We start from the raw sequence: 19,766 nt of genomic DNA, 5'->3' as shown, positions 1-19,766 counted from the left end.
TTACCAGAAGGTTAGACTACATACGCTAAGAACTCAGGTGCACTAGATGGGCAACAATGAGATGACCCCCAAAACAGGAAAGGTTTTACAGGTGGAGGCTCCGTACATTTTTTCCCTACTCATCTTTTCTGACTGTTTTTCATTAGTTTTGCATTTGGCTAGGATCAGTGTAACTACTGGTAGCATGAGGAAATACCTGGACCCGACAGAAGTTGCACAGGAAGTCCAACTCCTCCAGGATGGTACATCAATATGTGCCATTGCCAGAAGGTTTGCTGTGTCTCCCAGCAGTCTCAAGAGCATGGAGGAGATTCCAGGAGACAGGCATTTATTCTAGGAGAGCTGGACAGGGCCGTAGAAGGTCCTTAATCCATCAGCAGAACCGTTATCTGCTCCTTTGTACAAGGAGAAACAGGATGAGCACTGCCAGAGCCCTACAAAATTACCTCCAGCAGGCCACTGGTGCAAATGTCTCTGATCAAACAATCAGAAACAGACTTCATGAGGGTAGCCTGAGGGTTTGACGTCCTCTAGTGGGACCTGTGCTCACTGCCCGGCACTATAGAGCTCAAATGCCATTTGTCATTGAACACCAGAATTAGCGGGTCTGCCACTGGCACCCTGTGCTTTTCACATGAGAGCAGGTTCACCATGAGCACATGTGATAGACAAGAAAGGGTCTGGAGAAGCCATGGAGAATGGTATGCTGCCTGTAAATCATTCAGCATGACTGTTTTGGTGGTGGGTCAGTGAGGGTCTGGGGAGGCATATCCATGGTGGTATGCACAGACCTCTACAGGCTAGACAATGGCTCCCTGACTGCCATTAGGTATTGGGATGAAATCCTTGGACCTAATGTCAGACCCTATGCTTGTGCAGTGGGTTCTGGGTTCTGGGTTCCTCCTGGTGCATGACAATGCCCGACCTCATGTGGCGAGAGTAAGCAGGCAGTTCCTGGAGCTTGCCTGACCTAAATCTAATAGAACATCTCTGGGATATCATGTTTTGGTGCATCCGACACCGCCAGGTTGCACCTCATACTGTCTAGGAGATCAGTAATACCCTGGTCCAGATCTGGGAGGAAATACCCCAGGACACCATCCGTCGTCTCATTAGGAGCATGCCCCGACATTGTCAGGCATGTATACAAGCACTTGGAGCCCATACAAACTACTGAGTACCATTTTGAGTTGCTGCAATGAAATTTCAGCAAAATGGACTAGCCTGCTGGATCATTTTTTTCACTTTGATTTTTGGGGTATCTTTGAATTCAGTCCTCTGTAGGTTGATCATTTTCATTTCCATCAAACGATGGGGCATCCTTACATTTTTAACACATTACCCAGTCCATATCAGTATAGATATCCAGCATGATATTTTTCCCCATTGAGATCTTAAAGTGTTCCTTTATTTTTTTGAGCAGTGTATTTAGACCAAAGTTCAGCTTTAAGTAGCTTTGCTAACTTGATAGTATTGTGCAGTTCTTGCAAATTTGAAAGCCAAACTTTTATGTTAGCAACCCAACATTCCATGTGTTCAATATTTGTGAGACCAGGCAATAACTTAACAGCCTTCGGTCTTCTGTTTTTTCCCCGATCCTACAATCATTATTTTGGTGATCCAACAGATATTTTAGGATCATTTTTCTTTTTTTTTTAGCTGACAATAGTGAACCTGGAATGATTTTCTGCTGCTTGAGCTTATTATCCTTAAGGTTCAACATGATGTGTATTCAGAGCTGCCCTTTTGCCCACTTCTGATGTAAAGAATAGTTATTTGTGCAGTTATGGACTTCTTGACAGCTTGAATAATCCTGGCTAATCTCATCTGACCTCTCTTAATAGCCACCGTGCAGCTGCAGCTTATTGGAAGTATTTTGTTTTTGGCATCATTCTCTGTAAATTCTAGAAGAGGTAGTGCATGAAATTCCCAGGAGGTCAGTAATTTCTGAGAAACTGTAATTATTGTGTGTGGCAATAATTCCATAGTTATAGTTCCTTAGGTCAAGCATCTTCCCTGTTGTAATGTTTGGTTAAACAACAGCTGAACCTCTTGGCCATTTTAGATTTGTGTTTGTAGTTGCAGCCACATGATTTGCTGTTTAGGTACACCTGTTTGTTTGTGTTACTTAAAATACTCTGTATCACATGTATCATAAGGCCTTAAAGCTTATAATATAATATGGAAGGTTCATGCAATATAGACTGGCTTGACATTTCAAAGGGGAAATAGAGGGGTAAGAATTAACTTTATACACTCTCGCTTGGTTTGTGTTGCATACCACTGCACTGTATATAGTACCTTAAGTCAAAAATCTCTGGTATTCCTATTATTCAGTAACACACTACAGCTTTTTGGGTATTACATTATAGATTTCAATTATAATAACAACTGTCGTAGTAAACTGTCATGGTAGACTTTGTAAACATTTGTAGTCAACGGCACAGTAATTGTCTTTTATATTGCTTCAGCAATCAGTTGCTTTTTATAAAAAGTGATGCTTATTGAAACAAGGAAAAATAGTGTAATAGTATAATAGTCTGTTACACTGCAAGGAGGATAAACAACCGCAAGGATACAAATTATAATTTAAGACAATAGAACAAGAGATAATGAAAACATTTAAGTGTGCACACGCCCCAGAGACTATAAAATTAAAACATCTGTGTTCTAGCACAAGGATGAATAAATTCCCCAATATGACAGTTGTGCAAAAGAAGACATGCTTCATACGATCCTTGTTCAGCTATTCAGACTACAATGTCATGTACAAAGCTTCAAAAAAATCATCAAAAATCAACCATCAAAAATCTAATAACATCTGGTCTACTATTTTCATTTGTTTAACCACTTCAGTACTGGACATTTTCACCGCCTTCCTGCCCAGGCCAATTTTCAGCTTTCAGCACTGTCAAACTTTGAATGACAATTGCTCGGTCATGCAACACTATACCCAGATTAAACCTCTATCATTTTTTTCACACAAACAGATCTTTTGTTTGCTGGTACTTAATCACCACTCGGTTCTTTATTTGTTGCTAAACAGATGAAAGAAGAGCAAAACATTTGAAAGAAAAGTTCTTCTTCCTTTCTATTTTAAAATTTTGCAAATAAATACTCTTACTTCATAAATTTAGGTCAAAATATAGTCTGCTACATTTCATCAGTAAAAAAAAAAACAAAATCAATCATATTTAATCTGTAGGAAAGTTATAGAGTACACAATTTATGATATATACTGTATATATAAAAATCCTGATGTACTTACAGCTCATTTCCTGAGGCTTGAAAATGTCATGACAGTACAAATACCCTCCAAATGAGCCCTTTTTGGAAAGTAGACAGTCCAAGGTAGTTAGGAAGAAGCATGGCAAGTTGCAATTTTTCTTGTCACTTTTTTTGGAAAATTAAGATATTTAAAAAAAAAAGTTTTTTTAATGTTTCTGATGACAGTATGTAAAAAAATGTTTTTTTCAATTTTTAAAGTATTTTTTTTTCTTTACCATAGTCACACTGTTCTACTCTGGGGAGGTTATCAGTTTTTTTTTAACACACTATGATTGCTTATTACAATGGTAATCACTGTTATAAGCAACCATTTTTGTGTGAACAAAATCAATTCATCCAGTGTGTACTATTGTGATTAGCTGAGATTGGCCACAACCATCACATGGTACAGAGGCACCGTAATTACCCCTGCCTGTACCATGTGATCAATGTGACCATCAAAGAGATCATCACAATAGTACACAATGAATGGCTATGAATGAAAGCCATTTATTGTGTACAATTGCCATGTGATCTGCTGTGATTGGTCACAGTAACCACATGGTACCGGCAGCAGCCTGATACACTGATATGTCATCCTCTGTGTCTGCTGGACACAGCGGGTGACAGATCATGCCACAGCATGGCCCATGGTGTGCTTGAGGCGCGATCCTGTGAGGATGCCTATAGTAATATGATGGCTGAGAGGGAGGCAGTTAAAGATTATGGGGTGGATTAACTAGAAGAATTGTATTGTGTAAAAATGACCTGAAAGATAGGGGGGGGTCAGCAAAAATAAAAAAAACAAGAGAAATTGGGGGAGTTCAATAGAGCTGCTGTGCCACATTGCTCTTGTTAATGTGTTTTTTGACAAACAGAAGTGCAACTTTAAAATATAAAAACAAAAACCCTGTAAACTCTATTGGCTGTAATGCCATTGTACATATCACCTAACTATATAAACTTTAACAGTTCTCTGTTAATAATGAAAACAAATAACAAGTAACATCTATATAAATAAAATCAAGTTTCGTAAACAAACAAGAAGACTGCTTTTTTATGTCAAATTTCAATTTAGTATTTGTCATAGTCTTTTAACTAAAATGCCATTTTAGTTTTAGCCATTTAATAATCTGAATTGAAACTGAATTTTATTTTCATTTAGTTTTTTTCACTAAAAACAGCAGATGATGAAAACTATGATGAAAATATTTTTGTTGTCAAAATAAACACTGGTTTTGGTTATGACAGCCACTTGTGCAGAAAATTTAGATAGTTCTAATCTGTGCCATTTCTACATTTTGCTTTACCTGTGCCAAATTTAAAAAAAAGACAAAAAAACAATTTGTATCTTATAAAATGGAACTAATTAATGCCAACTCTCTTTTGGTGTACAGAGATAGGGGTCAGAATGGACCCACAAAGATATGTACACATGTACTTGCAATCAACTCTCTAGTTGAGACCTTCATATCAACTGTCATAAATATAAATACGTATGCTTGTAAAATAAGAAGCCCCACTACTGGCCAGTGAATCTGTCCATAATGAAGATGGGCCAATAATAAAGCATAGGAGGTTAGTCAAGGTGCATCAGAAGCACATTGGGCATGAACCTAGAAATCATAGTTTGTTTGCCGGTATCCAGAGGTGACTGTTACGTAGTCATAGTAAGGAATAGGCATTTTTTGTTATACTTCAGGTTTTCTTTAAGTTGAAAATATATTTACTGATTTCATGGAGATAGCAGGAAAACTTCTTGAAATTGAGCATATAGTTTAAAAATGCCAAAATAAACATTTACTTAACTGATCCTTTCCTACGTTTCTTTGTAGTATTATATGATGGTTAACACACTTTTTATTCAATATTAATTATAAAAAATTGATTGCTGGTAAATGTCAGCAAAGCCATCTTTCACTTTTTAACCTAAAGTTGTTGGTGTCTGTTCTTTTCCTGCTTTGTGTTTGTTTTTTATTTTATTACCTATTTAACAGTGAATACAATTTGGATAATTGTATTTAGAAGTCTCAGATGTTCTGAGGAACTATGCTAAAAGCCACACAATTAAATCACATTGTAAGAAGCACTTTACAACCCTGCTAGAAACAAAGGAACGTCCTTATCGTGCAGCTGCACTGAAACAAATTACGAGCAATGAATAAAAGCAAACACATTTACCAGAATAAGCTGTGTTCTAGTGTCGGGTATCTCACTCCGTGATCTGGCATCAGCCAAGATTAACAGCATGCCATATTGGGGCAGAAAAGTCCATAACTCAACCCAGATCTTTGTCAGCATTTTGTGAAACAAAATGTATGCTTATTATACTATGCAGTGCTAAAATAGAGCCACAAATATAAAAATAAATCCATGGCAGTCACATAGTCACAGTGTGGTGTGGCACTCATCTGATAAACTCTTCAGAGTATACTGTAAACAACTGAAAAATCCAGCTATGAGAACTTTGCACAATTATGGCATTAAGAAAATGGTCCGAAAGACAAACTACCATACTGCTGATGTTTTTAGAAAGTAAAAGGAAGCCTGTAGATAGTTCAACCCACCTGTGCCCTGTAAAAATGAAATATTAATCTTGGATGGAGTTGGACATTACAAAGTCAGTCATCTATTGTTATAAAGTGTTTATTTATTATTTAGGGTAGGCCTAAGCACTACAGAAGTCCAGGCGAGCCTCTCACACTGCAGGAGAATCACATCTTCAAGCATAAGAAAACATAAATAACTGATATAAAGAGACCCAAAACTCACCTTTCCTCTCTCCCACAATGTAGCAGTTTTGTCTTTGAGTTTTTATTATGTGATGTTAAATTATAGCTTATAAAGAACAGATTTAAGGAATGTAAAATTTCATTGGTGATTAGCATATGTCATAATATGCTTAGCACCTTTTGTGCTTGAGTCTAAACCCATGAATTCACAGCTTAAAATAAAATAGAACATATATGCATTTACTAAAATCTATAACAAAATTAATAATACTGTAGTTAGCCTCCTACAAAAACTATAAAAATCACATTGTTTAAATGTATTGAGCATTACACTTAAACACCAAATAGCTATTTCACTATAGATTGATTAATTTCACTGTTCAGTGTAGTTGAAGAATTTGTTTACGCTTTTGCTCTTGAGCTCTGTAAGCAGCAGATTTTTTTCAACAGAGCAGCTAAACTGAAAAATGTAATTGTAAAAGAATATTTACCTGATCACTGGAACTGAGCATACAAACTATTAATACTCAAAATTGTATATGTTTCTAACTAAGAGTTTTTTATGCAATGTTTTGGTTTGATAATAAACCATTTTTGTTGTGCTGTCTCTTTAAATATGTAAATCAAATATACAAGCAAAAACATATATGTATATACGCCCCAAAGTGAATAAATCATCATAAATGCGCAACATTAAATTCCACTACAAAATCCACTATACAATCAGCCAAGATGCGCATAAAGAAGCCATTGAGACTACTTATGATCCCCCAGGATCACCACCACTGTCAACCTTTGCCTCTTACCAAGAACAGGGGCTGACTGACAACTCATGGGGCCCCCAGGCAACAGGGGATCATGGGGCCCCTGTGTCCTTGCCCAAATTCAAAAAAGCCTATGCAAAAAGGTACTAGGGGCATCTCATGGGGCCCCCTACTGACTCCGGGCCCTCGGGCAGTGCCCGAGTTTCCAAATGGTCAGTCTGCCACTGACCAAGAATTAAGACCCTCAAGTCATAAGTAGGTCTAAATTCGCTCACAGGCACCAGAAAAATGCTGCAGCAATCATCTCACAGAGACTGGGAAAGACTCAGGGCACATCTGCAGAAGCTACATCCAGTCACCTTTTCCATTCTTTTTCAACCTTCTCACATGAGGTCTTGCTGAGTTATCCAACATCAAAGGAAACTATTCATTAAGTCCAATAGAGAAGAGCCACTCTCCCTGGACTCTGACACTTCCAGAGATCCCACTTGTAGAGCTCCACTCTTTCTTCCTCCTCTACATAGCCCTGGACCTCCCAGTGCTTCTGAACACTCTGTGCCTGTTTTAGTTTGAAACACAATACATGTAAATTATAATGACTGAGGGGTTGCAGCAAAGAGCAATATTTATTCCTCATTAAATTCAAGTAAAACACAGCAACATACTGTAAGTAAATATCAATTTCTGTGCTGTGATACCTCTCTCTTTTGCTTTTTTTGGTGGTTGCCAGTAACACACTTGTATTCATAGGCTTACATCGCCTTCTACTTGTCCTGTGCACCCTCAAAAACCTTATACACAAACACACCCTTCGATGCATTAGGTCCAACTGGTCCTCCTACAGCAGTCCTTTGCAGTGTTTTGATCCATCGTTACTCCTTCTATACTATCCAGTGTTTAAACATTGTTCCATTGTATCTAATCTCTGCATATTGCTCCCTTTCTTATCATTAGGGGCTGCATTCCCACTACTTTTAAATGTCTTCAAGGCACCCTTTAAATCATTGCTACTGTTTCCCATTTTTATGTTTACCTGTCAGTAACCTTTGTATTTTTTATCCTTCAATAAGGAATTTGAAAAAGAATCTCAACTTGTAGTCACAATGGGGGAGATTTACTAAAACGGGTGCACTCAGAATCTGGTGCAGTTGTGCATGGTAGGCAATCAACTTCTAGCCTCAGCTTGTTCAATTATATTTTGGCAATAAAATCTGGAAGCTGATTGGTTTCTCTGCAGAGTTGCACCAGATTTTGCACTCTCCAGCTTTAGTAAGTAACCCCCTCTGTGTAATATCTGAGTTTATTGAATGGCAGTGAGCACTTAAGGAGAATAATGGGTTAACTGTTATTATCTTACTTCCTGAATGACTCTAGAACCAATCATGCATAGCTTATGCAAATCAACCCCCATGTTTAATTGACTTTAAATAATATCTACAAAATTATAGCTGAAAGCAATATGACTAAATGGCCATCATTCCTAAAAATATATGGATTTCTATAGATAAAGGGTTTATATATAGATTATTAGATGTTTCAAATCTATTCTGGTGATAATGTTTCTTTGTATATAATGAATACAACTATTGCAGACCATTATTATTGAATATAAGAGAGTCAGATAAGAAAATCTGTTAAAGTGACAACAGTCTGTCAGTTTTAATGTGATTTCATGATTTGGCATCCAGGCAATCCATAAGTTTAGATGTATACCAAGAGAAACAGTTTGCTCCTATGACGTTCAGGCATTGTAAATGCAGTATAACTGAATCATTTTTTTAACATAATTTATTTTTCATTGGAACATTAACATACATTTATTTAATAATTCCTGCTGTCTGTACTCAAAATTACATTCTGTGATCCACATACTGTGTGAACTTCTGACACTACTGGTTTTAATAGAAGCATAAGAGACAAAGCAATGTAGCCACAGATCACTTGGAAATGTTTATAAATCTACTCATAGGGGATTCTTTGCTCTTTTTCTGTCACTATATACATGTATGTACTATCTGAATATATATACAGTACTATGCAAATGTTTTAGGCAAGTTTGGAGAAATGCTGTAAAGTAAGAATGCTTTCAAAAATATATATTTTAATTATGTTATCAATTGGCAAAATGCAAACCTAGCAAACATAACACTAATCTAAATCAAATCAATATTTGGTGTGACTACCCTTTGGCTTCAAACCAGCATCAATTCTGTACACTTGCAGAAAGTCAAGGATTTTGTAGGATTAGAGTCAGGTGTATGATTAACCAATTATTTCAAGCAGGTGCTAATGATCATCAATTTCATATGTAGGTTGAAACACATCCATTACTTGAAACAGAAACAGCTGTGTAGGAGGCGTAAAACTGGGTGAGGAACAGCCATGCTCTGCTACTAAGGTGAGGTTTCTGAAGACAGTTTTTCATGTCACAAATCATACATGTATGGCAAGACTGAGCACAGCACCAAGATACATGTTAAATGCTTAGTGGCCCCTGCTCAGGCTAACAAAGTCAAAAAAATTAGATGCCACTGACTTGTGAGGTTGCAGGCTGGGGAAACCCAGACTTGTCCAAACCCAGAGCTTAGGAAGAGATAGCCCGGCCACAGCACACCTTGCCCAGCCCAAGTGTTTAGCAAGTAATAGCAGCCTCATCTTGTTTCATCCAAGCCATGTCCCCATGACATGACTTGGATTTATCAAACTGAGATTGCTTTCACTTGCTAACCACTCATCCTGGGCCAGGCAAGTTGTGCTGCGGCCCTGTGATATCTCTTCCAATTTCTACAAAATAGTTACACTACATCAGCAAGGTATCTCCCAGGCTAATATTTCAAAGCAGACTGGAGTTTCAATATGTGCTGTTAAAGGTCTTTTAACCCTTTCACTGCCAGAGATGTTTTGCTTTTTTTTTTTTTTTGCACACACGTATAAAATATATTTTTAGGTCTGAAGATTACACAACCCCCCCAGACATTATATATTTTCTGAAAGCAGACACCTTAGAGAATAAGATAGCGGTAGCTTAAATTTTTTATATCACATAATATTACCGCAAAGGTCTTAGAAAAACAACATTTCAGAAAAAAACACACTAAAATGAATGTTAAGGCAAAAAACCCCAATTAATTACCCACATTTTTGGTAAAATATAAAACACGAGGTTTCACTAAGTAAATAGATACCCAACATGTTGAACCTTAAATTTGTGTGAGCCCGTGAAATGTGACAAACTTTGGTACCCTATATTTTATGTAGGCGACACTTCAAAAGCCCCTACAGATCATCAATTTAGTGTTATGGAGGAGATCTTATGCTAGAATTATTGCTTATACTCAAGCGTGCATGGCAATATGTAACATGTGCATCGCAATCAACGGTTTCATGCATAGGCACCCAACACGTGCATTTAAGTTCATACATGCATATATGTGGGGGTGCTGGTGCCTCACATTTTTTGTGGGGGTGGATGTTATGTGCTTGGGTGTAACTTTATTTTTTTGCAATAAAAATATTTTTTCTGCTTAATTTCTTTTTCATCAGATGGGGAACTTTATCCCCTATGTGATGATTTTTAGGTGATAGGTTCTCTTTAATGAGACATGCATGAGACATGGCTCCACTGAATGTATTGCAATGCACATTGTAGAGTGACAGGTTGACGTGGAAGTGATGTCATACACGTCACTTTCTGGGTCACGGCAAGAAGGGGAGGAGAGTGGATGAGTGTTTGCTCTCCTATCTGCCTTCCACCTGCACCCACCATGTCGGCCTCAGCCCCGCAGATTGGCAAGATGGGCAAGCTGAGCCTGGAAAACATGGCGGGGGCATGCATGTGAGAGGGCGCCATTACCTAGGTGAGTGGAAGCAATCGACAGGCAGGAGTCTCCCTGTCATTTTTATTGGATCGTGTGTAAAACTCCCCACTGTCAGGTCTGTACGAAGTGAAAGGGTTTTAAGAAACACAAAGAAAAGGGCAATGTTTAGGCCCATAGATGCAGTGGTCAGCCAAGGAAATTGAATGCAGTAGATGAAAGATGCATCATGTTTACTTCCCTTCAACAATGGAAGATGTCCAGCAGTGCCATTAGCACAGAACAGGTGGGAACCAGTGAAATCAAGCTACACTTATCTACTGTCCGGAGAAGTTTGGCCAGAATTGGTCTTCATGAAAGGCCAAAAAGCCATACTGAAAACAAGGCTAAGTGAATCAACTATGCATGAAAACATAGGAACTGGGATGCATAAAAACGGCAATGACATAAAAATGGCAGCAGGTGCTCTGGACTAATGAGTCAAAAATGTGAAACAATTGGCAGGAGGCAGTTTGTTTGTGAAGAGCTGAAGAGCAGGCAATAATGAGTGTCTGCAGGCAACAGTGAATCATGGTTCCTTGCAAGTTTGGAGCTAGATTTCTGCAAATAGAATTGGAGATTTGTTCACAATCAATGGTGTCCTCAATGCTGAGAAATACAGGTAGATATTTATCCATCATGCCATACCATCAAGGGGGTTTGTGATTGGCACCACATTTATTCTTCAGCGGGGCTACAACATCAAACATACAGCCAATGTCATTAAGAGCTATCTTCCGCATAAAGAAGAACAAGGAGCCCAGGAAGTGATGGTTTGGCCCCCACAGAGTCCCAATCTCAACATAATTAAGTCTGTCTGGGATTACATAAAGAGATAGAAGGATATGTGGCCAGTTCTCCAAGAGGTTTTGAACAAGCTACCTGCCGAGTTCTTTCCAAAACTGTATGAAAGTGTACCTAGAAGAATTGATACTGTTTTGAAGGGGTGGTTAAAGTAAATATTGATTTGATTTGTTTTTTTATTCTGTTCATTTACTCTTCATTTTGTTAATTGATAAAAATAAAATATTATATATATATATATATATATATATATATATATATATATATATATATATGTGTACTTCATGCCGTCTTTATAACTACCTTTTAAACGTTCTTATGTGGAAAACCCTACTAGAATATTTGCATATTATATTTTTTTCTACCAGCACTCTTCAAATTTAGATGAGGTACTCCAGATGTACCTTACCTTTTCCAGAAAATAACCTATGCAGTTAAGGGGGCCACAGCAGGTATTAAAAACATGTGCAGCTCTGGAATATATTCATTCATTGTATTCTCATACCTGTATGCCATGTTGGTCTCCCTGGAAGCCTGAATGAAAAAAAGTGAAGACCAATGATGTTCTTGTCCTAGCAGCAAGGCAGGAAGTGGGCTTGCTAACTAGGAGCTTTTGGCTAGGCTTCTGGGAGGCCAAAATGGCCTACAGGTAAGGGAATAAAATGAATGAACATTTTACAAAGCTGCACAGGTTTTTAATATCTGAAGCTTATTATACTGTATTTGAATAGTATATTTTTTGGAAAAAGTAAACAAAGGTAAATTAAAAGTTGATAGTATAAAGATTGTGAGATCAGACTGTAACATTTATTATGAGCTTGAGACGTTTATACACCAATAAAAGGAAAACTCCACTCATTAAAAATGTAATTATATATATAATTACCACACAAGCTATTTTATAATAATTAAAGTGAAACTATTAAAAATTATTTTCTGTTTAAATTTGCAGACCGTTTTTCTGATCGTTATAATACTACTAAAACTTAAAATGTCAGTTCCTTGCAATATTGCAAACTGGGTACTGCCTCAGAAATCTTCTTTCCTAACCTACCTTGTGTGGTTGGCTCAATGCTTTTCCCAGAGGTCTACAAGGAGCTGAAGGTCAAATCTGAGGCATCATCCGTAATGCTTTTTTTTTTTTTCTGGTATTTTGTAAAATTCTTAAGGGATGTAGAAGCTAAAGGGATGTAGATGATTCTTTTATTATTACAACTATGAGGTTTTTCTTGGTAAGGCAGGTCCTCCAATTAAGCACATTCATACAGTCATACAAATTCCATTCCTATGGAAACCCTATATACATTTATGACTATGTTGCACTAATTTGTGATTATTTTAGAGCCACTTGGCCTGATATGTTTATTATATTGTTTATTACTAATAAAAGTTACATTTTTTTCAAACTTGTGTCTCCAATTTGATAGGGGTACAGTCTGTTCAGAAAGTTTTTTGTGGTATTGGAATATTTACGGATGTGTTATCAGGCTATCCTACACCTTGTATTGCTTCTTATATCACTTGGAGTACTGTACTTACAAACACTTTGCAAAATTGTATAATGTTGTCAGTGTAACAGATCAAGAGAGTGAATATCTAAAGGAGTTATGAATCTTCACTCAAAAAATTCACTTCTATTATAAATCACGTGAAAAACAAAATATTGCTTATTTATTTCACCTGCACATTATGGCAAATTCAAAGTGGACATAGCTTTAGTTCTATTACTTATTATATAATAATATTCTACATCACTGAAGTGTGGCGTCCTTACCCTAGCCAGCTAGCTGTATATTGGCTATGATATACTTAGCTTATAACTCTGTGTCTATCCTCTCTTTTAACTCCTTAACACAGGTTCCTCCAGGCCTTTTAAGAGGTTTCTGATGCCAGGAGGCAGAGCAGGGTTTCTCATCATGATTGGCTGTCACATGATTGGAAAGGTCCTGATCACAAGTAGAGATCGGTAGCTTTCTGTTAGCCAGCAGTAACTGTTCTGGGAGCATACAGTGCACAAGCTCTCAACACAGTTCTGTTTACATCCTGGTAACCATACAGTATATGCGGCTTCTCGACGTTAAGGCCGACTCACCAAGAGGCCACATATATGTGTACTGCCGGTGCAAAGAGGTTAAGCAGATACCAGAGGCTGCATAGGACCTTATTCAAAATACAGTTCTTATTCTTAGGTACTAATTCTTAAAGTGGAACTACACTGCATCTGAGCACCACAAACCAAAAATGCTATTTAATTCACTTTTATTAATTAAAGCAAACGTATTTATCCATCCATGTCTACATGCTTTATTTTGCTGAGAAATCACTTTGAAAAACACCTCCTAGCATTTCTGGCCATCTTGAGTAAGGACAGATGAATCATCTAGCTATTACTTTATAGAATTCATGTGCCCCTAGCTCAAGCTCAAGCATGCATGCAGGAGGGTATGCTTAGCTGAGAGAACCCCTCCTTCACTTTTCAAGACTCATGGGATGTATGACACCATATTCCTAGGACTGGAAACCCGAAGTAATCAAAGAAATGTAAAAACAAAGTTTAAAACAAGTAAATATGATATACTTTCCTATCTATTTACTAATGCTAGCTGCATAAGGATTACAAATTGTCAATGTTGATTGGAAGAGTGAAGTTCTGCTTCAACAACAGTAACCCATAGCATCCAATCACAATTTACTGTGCTGAAGTCACTGGCATAATATTCCAAACTGGTGTGAATATACTGTGTTATAATCAAAGTTGATATTTGTAAGTTGCAGTGGAACTGTGAGAATTCAAGGAAGACATTTTATACTTGTAACTATATTTACACAGCAAGAAAAGAGTGTTTGTTAAAAAAGAGGGCATTTTAAACGTCAACATCTATATACATTATTAAGGGGACCTTAAAAACAGAAAGAGATGGGTGCAAAGACATCAACTGTATATGAATGCAATTGGTGCTTGGTAATCCCCAGAGAAAACCAGTAATCTTCTGAATAGAATATATAAAGAGGGCTTAGAGTTGTATAACACTGTAAATTCAGTATAAGAGAATCCCTATACAATTAACATTGGAGATGTATTTTTGACATTTATGAAACATTGCAAGCTACAAAAAAATATTTGCAGGATGTAATTTCTTGGTATACCCGATGTCAGACAGTAAAAGGGCAGATACAGTTCTGACCAAACTGCAGTTGAAAGCTAAAGGCTGTGTATTTTAATGACGATGAAAACCTTACATTAGGCAATTTTATGTTAATTTGCAGATTAACAATGACAAGCATCATACAATTAATGTGAAAATTACAGCCCCTCAGCCTCAATGCAACTAGCAAGGCAGATGGAGTTAGTCCTATTAGTCTTTGCTCATTTTAAACCAATTGAGCAGCTGTCACTTTTACTTTTGCCATGTTGCATACACATACATGGGAGGTCTTTATTAGCCTTGAGCTAGTCTGTATGTTCCATGTGCTTTTGAAGAGTTGGCCAACAACTAAGCATTCCTTTGAGGTGCCTTGGTGCCTTCATGCAGTGTGCAGCTTCCACATATAAGTACAAACATATGGTACTAAAACCTCTGCTTTTAACTGGTCCCATGTGCTAGCTGGAAATGCTCAGTGCTGATGCATTTTGTTGAAGTATTAATCCCAACTGCAGCAATCTTGGTGTCAGTTTTATATTCTTTCACAAAAATATTTTCATCATAATTTTCATCAGCTGCATGTTTTCAGTAACAAAAACTAAACGAAAATCAATTTGAATTTTTGTCAACAAAAATGGAGCGAAAATGTGAGGGAGGGACATTTCTTGTAACGAACCTTGGTTTCACTTATAAAGACATTATATAATGGCTAAATCTGTGTCTCAAACCTTAATACCATAAAAAATAACATGTCATTGGATTTTTTTTTTCTCCAGGGGTATATGAGTTTGGAAATTCTAAAGAAATGCTTAAATAATGCATTACAATTTAATTAAACTCATTATATTTTAGTCGACTAAAATGTATTTTTAGTCAACTAAAATACAACTAAAATAAGACTAAAATTAAAATGGAATTTTAATCAAAACACTATGACTAAAACTAAATTGAAATTTGACATAAAAATTAACACTGCTTTGTGTACAAAGACTTAATGTTTGGCACTGAGCATCCTGGAAAGGAGAGGCAAGTATGAAAATAAAGGGTTAGAAATGATTCTTGTAGGACGAGAGCTGTTTGTGGTATGGTTAGTTGGGAGGACTAGTATAAGTATCCTTCTGGTAGGTAATGGTCTCTACACTGAAGATACGTATCAAAAAATGACTGAACTCCTAGCATTCCAGCATTAAAAGCCAGCTTATGTGCATTTTGTTTATTGTATGTAGTGACTCTCGAACTGTGCACCTCTCTTGCCAGTTTTAAATTATTTAATAGGCTGCTATTCTTTCTTTTTATATGTGATCAATAAACATTACATTTTTGCTAGTGGTAAGAAATGATAGTTGAATCATGGGAGTCAACAATTTGCAAAGTTTTGATTCCCTTTAAAAGCATATGTGATTCCAATACCTAAAATCTCAAATGAGTTTTAACGTATTAATGTAAAGTTTAAAAAATCATTTTATAGTTTTAAATCTACAGCTTCAGGTACTTCCTTTTATAGGATGACAACATTCTAACCCATTCTCCCAATTGTAATCTGGTTTTGTCACCCTGTTTTATGAGTTTCCAACTTTAAATGGCATTATGCAGGCAGGGTCCATTGTTGTCACCACCCAGTAACCCACCCAAAAAAATTTCATGCCGTCATTTTAGTATGTTTTTTGTCATGATATACACTTTCAGGTTGATAATACCACAGACAGCCTGGACCTGGTTTTAGTATGGTTTGCATAGATTTATATGATGTTAAATTATCAGGATGCAGTTAAGAAATCTACACATTTTAATTCATTGTGCTTTCGACACGCTAATACACCAAACCACAGCAAACATACTGGATTCATTTACTAACATAATACAGTCTGTTCACTTAATAATATAAGATAAACTTTGGGAAGTTAATGTTCACTGAATAAGGTAAAGCTAAATAAGAAAAAAACTGTCTTTACTTTGAATACCTGTATGTGAAAAAAATATAAAAAAGGATATTTATTAGCACATGTTTGGATGAACACGGCTTCACCCTTTCACTTAGCTCTGTAACCAGGAGATCAGCAATACTAAGAATCAACAAATGGTGAAAACAAAATTTAAACAAATATTTTATGGACTACTTCCCACAAGCCACCCACATATATGCAGCCTCTCGGCAGGTGGGCTTTAATCGCAAAGCGGCCACATATGTGCACCTTTAGGTAAGCAATTTACTGTGCTGACAGTGCGCTCAATGTACATTCCCAGCACAATAACTACACTGTCATGAAAAGCTCTCAATGCATTCTTGTGATTGAGAGCTTTCGATCATGTGATGGCTGTAACAGCCAATTACAGTGATCATATGATCTGAATGCCTACCTCTGCCTCGTGGCATTTTGATCCAGTTAAAAGACCAGGGGGCAGCTGTGGGAAGGGGTTAAACAAAATGGCAATAAACTATAAATACAAAGTGAATTTCAGGGAATCAATATTTTTTATTTGTATGATTCTCCACAGTTTCCAAACATTTCAGATTGCAAACTTGCTTGATTTGTGAACCATCTCAGATTGTGGGATACTGCAACCTGGTAGTTTTCCACCTTGTATTTAGAGGTATTCATAAAAAAGTCTACTCTGTATTCATTTTGTATTCCTAACACAGTTCAAATGTTTACTCCTCATTGGCTGCCCAAAATGCACATCCTGAAACATCTTGACAAGGGGCAGTACAAAATATGGTGTCATAAGATGGTGTTGATACATCACTGCTCCTATTGCTTTCCACTTGCTACAAAGAAGGGTACAAACAAATACATTATCTGATTTAGCTACAGTTCTTAGTATAGTAGTCACATTGAATATATGTATTATATATAATATGTATTGAATTTTTTCTGACTAATTTTGCTGGTCACTTATTTTCATTTAGTATATATGGGTCAAAACATGAAGCATTGTGGTTCTACAGTACATCCTTACCCCAAAGTGGCCAGCTTTAATTTCAATTAGGACTTTCCAGGCACTGAGCTAGGCATGTGTAGAGAAATTCAGCTGGTCATTTATATGACTGAACAACTAAATCTTAATGCTACAAGCCTACAGATGGTTTATTTAAAGAAGTGACACAGACCAGTACTTGTCACAGGATGTTCAAAGCTCACTTTTGTTCCACACATGACTGGGTACACAAAATGAATACAGCTTCACCTTATTCAGTAATTAAGTTAACATTCATTTTCCAAAGTTAAAATTCAATTTAGCTAAGTGAACAGGCTCTACTCTTTTATTAAACCAACCCCAGCATGTTGCAGAGGTTTGGTGTATTTGTGTGGTGAGCACATAATAACCTAAAGTGGTTGTAAACCTCAGACATGAAATATGAACAAAGCATATCCCTCTATAGTGTGTAGTTGTTTCAATCTAGAGAACTAATTGTCATTTCTGTCTGCTGATTCGTTCCTCTGCTATAAGCATGAATCATTTCTGACACGTTTTCCTGACACCAAGAGAGAAAAGTTGACAGGGAAGTGACCTCCAGCTGAATGACAGTCCCAGATGTGTTCCAGTGTGGTGTAGGAAAGGGGGGGGGGTGTCACTCCCCACCAATCTGCTCTAAAAGCTATCTTTACTGAGGTCTGCAGAGTGTGACTTCAACTCTCTTTTCCCTTTTTTGATAGCTTAGACAAGCTGTATAAATTCATGACTTTGAACAGATGTAGAGTAGAGAAGACCGCAGATAAACAGGTACAACTTATGCAGGAGGATTTGTTTTTATCTCTGTGTGTCACAGTCCAGTCACTTCACTTGGTAAATGTAAGGGTAAAAATGTAAATTTAAAAATGTAGGGATTTTGTAACAACTTCCTATTACTCTAAATGTAAACCATGCTAAAACCAGATCCCCACTCTCTGTGGTATGATACACCTTAACTACTTGCCAACTGCAGATAGCCAAATGACAACTTCACCGCGGCAGGCAAGTTCTGGGAGGCTATCATATGACGTCCTCCCAGAACGTGCCCTCTTGCGCGCCCCCATGGCAATCTCCATCTCGCCCTACGTACACAGCTGATCATGTGGTAAAAGGTCAATCACAGCAGCCTTTTCCCACGTGATCAGCCATGTCCAATGACACAGCAGATCAGCAGTAAATGCAGTTGACGGTTATCAGCTGCACTTTCCTCACGCTGTCACAGCGTGAGGAAAGTACTGCCGATAACCAGCAATTGTCATTGGACAGATCGGCACCGATCATCAGGGCACTGATGATCAATGCCCTGATGATCAGTGCCCAGCAGTGCAACTCACCAGTGCCACCCACTTGTGCCCAGCAGTGCCACCCGCCTGTGCCCATCAGTGCCCAGCAGTACCACCCACCTGTGCCTATCAGTGTCTAGTAGTGCCACCACCTGTGCCCAGCAGTGCCACCCAACAGTGTCCATCAGTGCCACCCATCAGTGCTGTCCGGCAATGCCACCCATCAATGCCCAGCGGCAGTCAGTGTCCAGCAGTGCTGCCAGTCAGTGCCACCCATCAGTGCCCATCAGTGCCCATCATTGTTGAATATCCGTGCAGCATCATCAGTGCCGCCTCATCAGTGCCAGCTCATCAGTGCTACCTATCCGTGCCACCTCATCAGTGCCGCTTATCAGTGCCCATCAGTGCTGCCTGTCAGTGGCCATCAGTGCTGCCTATCAGTTCAGCCTCATCAACCCACATCAGTGAAGGAGAAAAATTACCTAACTTTTATAATAGAAACAAAGAAAAACTTTTTTTTTTAATTTTTGCTCTTTTTTTGTTTATAGCGTAAAAATTAAAACACCCAGTGGTGATAAATACCACCAAAAGAAAGCTCTATTTCTGTGAAAAAAATTATAAAAATTTCATATGGGTGCAGGGGTGGACTGAAAACTCATGGGGCCCCTGGGCAATAGGGGATCATGGGGCCCCTGTGTCCTCTCTCACACTCAAAGCACACCCAAAAAAGCCTATAAAAGGTACCAGGGGCATTTCATGGGGCCCCTACTGACCCTGGGCCCTCGGGCAGTGCCCGAGTGTTCGAATGGTCAGTCCGCCCCTGGGTGCAGTGTTGCATGGGCATGCAATTGTCATTCAAAGTGATACAGCACTGAAAGCTGAAAATTGGCCTGGGTACAAAGGGGGTATAAATGCCCAGTAGGCAAGTGGTTAACATGTATGTCAGGATGAAAAAAAAGATATATGC

General features: G+C 37.8%; 1 protein-coding gene across 10 annotated transcripts in view; it reads left to right on the top strand.

Moving 5' to 3' along the window:
- Nucleotides 1-19,766, top strand: part of LINGO2 (leucine rich repeat and Ig domain containing 2) — a 2,046,252-nt gene that overhangs the window by 1,390,249 nt on the left and 636,237 nt on the right. For 2 of the 10 annotated variants that reach the window (XM_089678069.1, XM_089678061.1), the window contains exon 8: nt 9,076-9,161. The exons of the other annotated variants lie outside the window; for them this stretch is intronic. The gene's annotated coding sequence lies outside the window, so the exon portion shown is untranslated. The remainder of the gene's footprint in view (nt 1-9,075; nt 9,162-19,766) is intronic. 10 annotated transcript variants of the gene reach the window in all.

The sequence above is a fragment of the Staurois parvus genome, unplaced genomic scaffold, assembly GCF_062004578.1.
Source record: "Staurois parvus isolate SC_StPar_1 unplaced genomic scaffold, SC_StPar_1.0 ptg000198l, whole genome shotgun sequence".
Lineage (NCBI taxonomy): Eukaryota > Metazoa > Chordata > Amphibia > Anura > Ranidae > Staurois > Staurois parvus.
The sequence above is the reverse complement of the archived record's forward strand: the minus strand, read 5'-3'. Positions and strand labels throughout refer to the sequence as shown.